Genomic DNA, 8,345 nt, shown 5'->3' with positions numbered 1-8,345 from the left:
ATATCATCAATAATCAGAAGCACACCAAGTCTAACATAATGGAGAACCACATTTGTACCTTATATTTCGATGTGGTTTGTCCTCCTCAATCTATAGTCGTCAGTGTTAAGATTAAGTAATTTTGTTTTAGTCTTTTCGTCGGTTTTATATTGATCGTGGTGTTTTCTGACCTTATTTGGTTTTTTTTGGAACTTTGGTATCTTCTAGCATTTTTCATTAGGATACAATTTTATAGTATCCAACTGTATATCGTGATGAAACAAGAACAATACCACACTTTCAAAGCTTTTGACATTCTAAATCATACATAAAACATGAAAAAGAAAGGTTGAGAGATGTTGTTAAATGAAGTGCTAATCAAACTACTTTCCTCCAGAGACAAATATACGATGATAAAATCGACTACAGGTCACCGTAGGACATGCAGTAATGAACAAAACACATGAAGTGTAGTAAGCTAATTACAGATGACGAAGTGGTAAACTATTCAGAAGATAAAACTAAAGAAGTGCATATGCTTCACACAACAAACGATAAACATTTATGAAAAACAATAGCCAACAATAAACACTGGATTCAATGTTCCTGACCTGGGACATGCACAAAATAAATGTGGCGGTGGCAAGGAGTAAAGATTATTTGCTATAGGGCTTTAAACTGTTTACATTGAACTGAAATTGTAATGAGCAGCAATTGATATCTTGCTTTTAGATATTATATGAACTCAACATCTTGCTAGTCGTTGGTTTTCTGTTTCATGACTGTTTTATAGAGTTGGTCATTCTTCCATTAAACAAAAAACAAACTTTTGGCTTGGATTTATCTTGTTTTCCTCTGGGTTTGTTTATTTTGTATAATTTATATCTTCTCCGCCTTTGTATGTGGATTGCAGAATCATATTTATATTATTGCTGATTATTTATTATAAGATTGGTACTACATGTCATCTTCATACATTTTGCGTGTGCAACTGAACACCGAATTTGAGGTGTAATACCACCAAATCATAGTTCGTCACATCCGGTTGCATACGAAAAAGGGTAGACAAAAATATTCCCTGAATTGGACATTTGTAGGAAATTCATCTTAAATTGTTAACGTATATTTGTTCCCCCTAACAGAAGTTCCACTGGAAACTTAATTATAAACAATGTCATAATATCTGTTCCCGTTGGAACAAATATTCTATATCATTTATTCCGTTAGGAACATTTACTGTAATATTAATTCCAGATGAAATAATATTCCAGAACATTTATTCCATTTGGAACTTATATTATGAAGGAACTTATATTCTGTGACAACATTTCATTACAATTCTGGGTCATACCACAAAATCATATACGTCACATCCGGTTACATATGGAAAAGAGTAGACAAAAATATGCCATTGAATTTTACAGTCATAGGAAATTAATCCTACTTTTCATTGTAGTAACACATCCAGTTGCATATGGAAAAGATTAGACAAAAATATTCCATTGAATTTGACAGGAAAAAAATAATCCTACATTTCATTGTAGTAACGCATAATTGGGTCATACATATACATCATGGGTGTTCCATAACACCATTATTGTTTTATTTGGTGATTCTATAGAATGTTTTAGAAACTTGAGATTTCATAGTTACTAAATCTTGTACACAGTAAACATGGTAAAAGAAGGTGAATATATTTGACTGGTGTGATGATTATTTCTTATATGCATTGAGATATTATGTGAAATTTTGTCTCTAATACTGGACAAGATAAAACTTTACTCATGTCAAGCATTTCTTTATTTGAAACAAAGATAAAATCAAATGTGCTTATAGTGGAAAATAAATGATGATATTACACCTTAAACTTCAACAAAATACAAATTTGCTGTAGACTTTTGTTTCGAAATCCATGAGATCAAGAATCCACGACATTAAATCATTTTCCTAAATCTACGACAATTGGTAACCACAAAATAATAATTGAGCCCACAGTATAAATCACTCTTTACTGACATCTAGAAATATCTTACCCATCAAACTATACTTGAATAAACTAAACAAAACATATAAACAGCATGATCAGTGAACTGATCTTTTTTTGGTTTTAAACATGTGAAAATACCTTAACAAATTTAGTTTTAATACTTAAAATGTTTCAAACCTTACATACAAAGAAAAGAATAAGTTAATGAGCTTCGTCTCATAAAATATATATAAAAAAAAAACACTATATACAGAATGCCGCATGTCAAGCAGGATCTGCTCACCAATACGGATCACATGAGATCTAATCCAACATGAAAACTAATGACTGAGCAACAAAACCCCACCAGAAACTTGGATAGTTCTCATGTGATCCGTATTGGTGAGCAGATCCTGCTTGACATGCGGCATTCGTACGAACCCGGTGAATTCCGTTTGTCGAGTTCAAGGAAAAACAGGACGGGATTGATTGTTTTTTCGATGATCGTCACATACCTGTCGTCATCTGTATAGAGTGTTTTTTATATATATATATATTTTTTATAAAGGACTAGAATGATGGTCATATTGGACAGTTTTTTTTCCACTAAATTCGAAATAGAGAGCACTCGAAACATTCAAAAAAAAAATGATCGAACGTGATTATCTTTCTACGACAAAAAGAGATAAATCCAGGTTTATTTGTAAATTATAAACTTTTTATTTCAATGTAGCATATTATCAGCCCCTTCATTTGATATATATTTTGTATCTTTTGTACGATATTGAGAGCTTGCGTTTCGTATCATGCTTTTCTTCTTTTTACATAATGAATGCAATCGAGAAGATTGAGGTCTAAGGTTCCACTAAAGTCAAAATATAGGACACTTCATAAACATCTAAACTTTGCCTGTATTTTTCAACCTATAACGAATAAAGTCCTAAACATGGAAACATATGTTCATTTAAATATACTTAAGATATATATACACACTGTGAAAATTGTAAATAAACTTGAAATTTTTATGTTGTGGCCAAACCGGTTTAGGGGGTGAACACTTAATTTTCAAAAAATCTGGAGGCTTGCAAGATGACTTAATTAGTTTAAATTGGTATGAATGAATACTGTAACATATAACGCAGTACAAGCTAGTGTTGATTTTTAAGAAAATGTATTTATGTACGGGTTTCAGTTAATTTCGTGTATTGAAGTGAACGAATATCAAAGGTACAATACAGAAATTGGACAAAAATGTCATTGAAACATATTTATTTGACAAATAAACACTAGCTTGTACTGCATTACATGTAACATTATTCGTATATACCAATTTTAAACAAATTAAGTCATCTCACAGGCCTCCAGACTTTTTGGGAATTTTAAAAATGTTCACCCCCTAAACCGGTTTGACCACAACATAAACATTTCAAGTTTATTTTCAATTTGCACAGTGTGTATATAAAACATCAATTAAATGTGCAAATTTCTTGTACGTTTAAAATGGAAGAATATGGTGTTGTGAAAAGAGTTAACAAATAACAAGCCCTTGGAGAATAAGATAGCAGCAAAAACCGAGGTCGATAGCAGGAGCTCTATAAAGAATGGGCAGAAGCTCCTGTTACACATTTGTAACCCGTTGTGTTGCTCGTGTAAGTCAAATATTTGGTGATGTGTCTAATTAAGTGATGTCGAATACAAGGAAGACAGAATTGGATTATGATTACAAAAATTGAAACATCCTTCGTCATCTGTAAAACATGTATTGAATAACGGTCAATCGACTCCTGGAGGCTTTCGGATAATACTCGAAAGAATAACTCAACTGCAACATTCTGAACTCTTGCTTTAATGGACTTCTTGTATGCAGCAATTCCCTATCTAGGAAATCATGGCAGGAAATATATGCTCTTGAATAGAGTATCATCTGTGAGTTATATGTATAAAAAAGATATGGTATGAGTGTCCATTAGGAAAACTCTCCATCCAAGTCACAACGTGTAAATAGTAATAAGTATAGTTCAAAGTACGGCCTAAAACATGAAGCATTGGCTCACACCGAACAGCAAGCTATATATAAAAGGGCACCAACAAGACTAGCCTAAAACAATTCAACAAGGAAAACCATCGGTCTTATCTTTATAAAAACAAGATCATATACTTCATTCGAGATATATATTATCTAAATTTTAACCAAGGAGAGTAGACATATATTAATCATGCAGCAATGTTCAGCCTTTCTTGTGTTAAATGTGATCAGATAGACTATGCTGAAAATATTGCTTGCAAAGTTTCTTGTAACATGACATCATCATAAGATAGATACCTATAACACCTGAAAAGTTCTCATTTATTGTGAAGGACAATCTAAAATAACCGTTTCAAGTACCAGACTGAACGTCATGCAAAAGTTACCATCTATTTTTCAGAGACAAACAACTTTTTTAAACAATAAAATGCAAACAGGCGTTTAATATAGGCAAAAGTACAAAACTGTTGTTCAATAGTCATAAGTCGATAAAGATTCGTGTGGACCCTTTGGCTAAAATGGTTGCATTTTCACCTAAAAATCTAATCTGAATACAGACAAACCTAGGCATCTGGAAAGGTTTTAAGACATGACATGCCTTAGATAAATAATCTGAATACAGACAAACCTAGGTATCTGTAAAGGTTTTAAGGCATGGCCTCAGATAAATAAGTGTTCATCTGATTTACTGTAAATTCAGAAATTATTGCATGCATTTATTATTGCGATTATGTCATTTTAGACTTAAATGTGATTTTATTTTTTTTAAATTCAGAAAAATCCTGTTTGATTTATACAAGTATACAATTTTCAAAATGCAAGTTTTAATTATTGCAATTATAACCCAGTCACATTTTTCGCAAAAATATAAACATCGCAATAATTTCTAAATTTACAGTATTTCGAACTAGATACCACTGAGATGGGAGCCATCTCTGTGTGCCCCGCTGTCAATAATGTGGGGTAAATAAGTTGTATGGATAATCTGATATGAAGTTGTCAACTGAAACCAAAGTTTTTTTTACCTTGACCTTTGACCTAGGAAGTTGTACATACATCATGACACGCCCTCTGGTGGTGGTTAAAATGGATGTCAAGTATAAACTTTGAAATCATAACGGTTATCTAGATATGGAGCGGACACGATCTTCACCACAGGACACGGGGTTGTCAACTGAAACCAAAGTTTTTGACCTTGACCTTTGACCTAGGAAGTTGTACATACATCATGACACACCCTCTGGTGTTGGTTAATAAACATGTTAAGTATTAAGTATAAAATCATAACGGTTATCTAGATATGGAGCGGACACGATCTTCACCACAGGACAAGGGGTTGTCAACTGAAACCAAAGTTTTTGACCTTGACCTTTGACCTAGGAAGTTGTACATACATCATGACACACCCTCTGGTGTTGGTTAATAAACATGTTAAGTATTAAGTATAAAATCATAACGGTTATCTAGATATGGAGCGGACACGATCTTCACCACAGGACACGGGGTTGTCAACTGAAACCAAAGTTTTTGACCTTGACCTTTGACCTAGGAAGTTGTACATACATCATGACACGTCCTCTGGTGGTGGTGTTTTATAAACATGTAAAGTATAAAATCATAATGGTTCTCTAGATATGGAGCGGACACAAAGTTAAAGAGTTACGGACGGACGGACAGACTGATCACTATAGGGCGAACCGCCTAAAGGCGGGGCCCTAATAAATCTTTAATATTTAAAGATGAGATTGTCATAACACAATCTGTGACCTTTAATTGCTAGCTACACTCTCTTTTCTGGGTCCAAAATTATTTTAAAAAATCTGCTTTATAATTTTTCTACATTTTATTTCAATATACATTAAACAAGAATGTGTCCACAGTACACGGATGCCCCACTCACACTATCATTTTCTATGTTTAAAGGACTGTGAAATTGGAATAAATTCTCTAATTTGGCATTAAAATTAGAATGATCTTATCAAAGGGAACATGTATACTAAGTTTCAAGTTGATTGGACTTCTACTTTATCAAAAACTACCTTGACCAAAAACTTTAACCTGAAATTTGCACTATCATTTTCTATGTTCAGTGAACCGTAAAATTGGGGTCAAAACTCTAATTTGGCATTTAAATTAGAAAGATCATATCATAGGGCACATGTATACTAAGTTTCAAGTTGATTGGACTTCAACTTCATCAAAAACTACCTTGACCAAAAACTTTAACCTGAAGCCAAAAACTTTAACCTGAAATTTGCACTATCATTTTCTATGTTCAGTGAACCGTAAAATTGGGGTCAAAACTCTAATTTGGCATTTAAATTAGAAAGATCATATCATAGGGCACATGTATACTAAGTTTCAAGTTGATTGGACTTCAACTTCATCAAAAACTACCTTGACCAAAAACTTTAACCTGAAGCCAAAAACTTTAACCTGAAATTTGCACTATCATTTTCTATGTTCAGTGAACCGTAAAATTGGGGTCAAAACTCTAATTTGGCATTTAAATTAGAAAGATCATATCATAGGGCACATGTATACTAAGTTTCAAGTTGATTGGACTTCAACTTCATCAAAAACTACCTTGACCAAAAACTTTAACCTGAAGCCAAAAACTTTAACCTGAAATTTGCACTATCATTTTCTATCAGTGAACCGTAAAATTGGGGTCAAAACTCTAATTTGGCATTTAAATTAGAAAGATCATATCATAAGGAACATGTGTACTAAGTTTCAAGTTGATTGGACTTCAACTTCATCAAAAACTACCTCGACCAAAAACTTTAACCTGAAGCGGGACAGACGGACGAACGGACGAACGAACGGACGAACGAACGGACGAACGAACAGACGGACGAACGGACGCACAGACCAGAAAACATAATGCCCATAAATGGGGCATAAAAATACACAATAAAAAGGATTCACTGTGTGTGAAATAAATAATCATAGCTTAACACATTAACTATCAATTGATCATGTATAATGTATCCCTTATTAACTCACAGACACTCATGTTTAAATCTTGTTTAAATAACAAATAGCATTCACAATTATGTAAATAACATCTAGCCGAGAGGGAGATAGATTAGATTGTTACACCAAGAAAAATTGTCAATTAGGGAAAAACAGTCTGCTCTATTACCCTCTGCAATATATTTAACTTAATCTATTATACTGAATGTTTTGCCATTTTTGTCTTTTAAATTTTAAATAATCGGCTAGATGTTATTTACATAAATGTGTTAAGCTATGATTATTTCACTAAACAATTCAAAATTTGGTGACTATGTGGAACGCATCTATCCCATCGAATTGGAGATAAAGGATACTACAGATACAGTTAAGTCAGCTTCATATCTTGACTTACATCTAGAAATTGACAATGAGGGTCGGTTGAAGACAAAACTTTACGACAAAAGAGATGATTTCAGCTTTCCAATTGTGAACTTTCCATTTCTAAGTAGCAACATTCCAGCAGCACCTGCATACGGGGTATATATCTCTCAATTGATACGATATTCCCGTGCTTGCATTTCCTATCATGATTTTCTTGATAGAGGGTTACTGCTCACAAGGAAGCTATTAAATCAAGAGTTCCAAATGGTGAAGTTGAAATCATCCCTTCGTAAATTTTACGGACGCCATCACGAGTTGGTTGACCGTTATGGAATAACCATTTCACAAATGATATCGGATATGTTCCTCACGTCGTAACTACAATCCCCTTCCCTTTCATGAATTTGACCTACCTAATTAGACTATTTACCGGATTTGTAATCACATAAGCAACACGACGGGTGCCGCATGTGGAGCAGGATCTGCTTACCCTTCCGGAGCACCTGAGATCACCCCTAGTTTTTGGTGGGGTTCGTGTTGTTTATTCTTTAGTTTTCTATGTTGTGTCATGTGTACTATTGTTTTTCTGTTTGTCTTTTTCATTTTTAGCCATGGCGTTGTCAGTTTGTTTTAGATTTATGAGTTTGACTGTCCCTTTGGTATCTTTCGTCCCTCTTCTAATATCATGTCCATAACAATGTTATAGTTATTAGTGAAGCAAAATGTATCTATTATTTTGACAGTCTATGAAGAAGTTCCTAGGCCAAAATGTAGCACTTAAGCATAGACTTTAAAATAATTGATATTATATAAATTCAATTCATTGTCCTTTTATAAACTACAGATTTTAATTGGTCTGCACGAGAGGGAGAACCACAGGATAGAGTAAATTATCTCCTTCTTATCAACCAATCATTGAAATAATGCAAGAATTTGATTGGTTAATACAAAGGTGATAATTTACTCTATCCCATGGCTCTATAATCTTTTATGGAGACACTTGTCAATGTGACCTATGTGTCCTTTATTGAA

This window comes from Mytilus edulis, chromosome 6, assembly GCF_963676685.1.
Source record: "Mytilus edulis chromosome 6, xbMytEdul2.2, whole genome shotgun sequence".
Classification (NCBI taxonomy): domain Eukaryota; kingdom Metazoa; phylum Mollusca; class Bivalvia; order Mytilida; family Mytilidae; genus Mytilus; species Mytilus edulis.
This window is presented reverse-complemented; position numbering follows the sequence as displayed.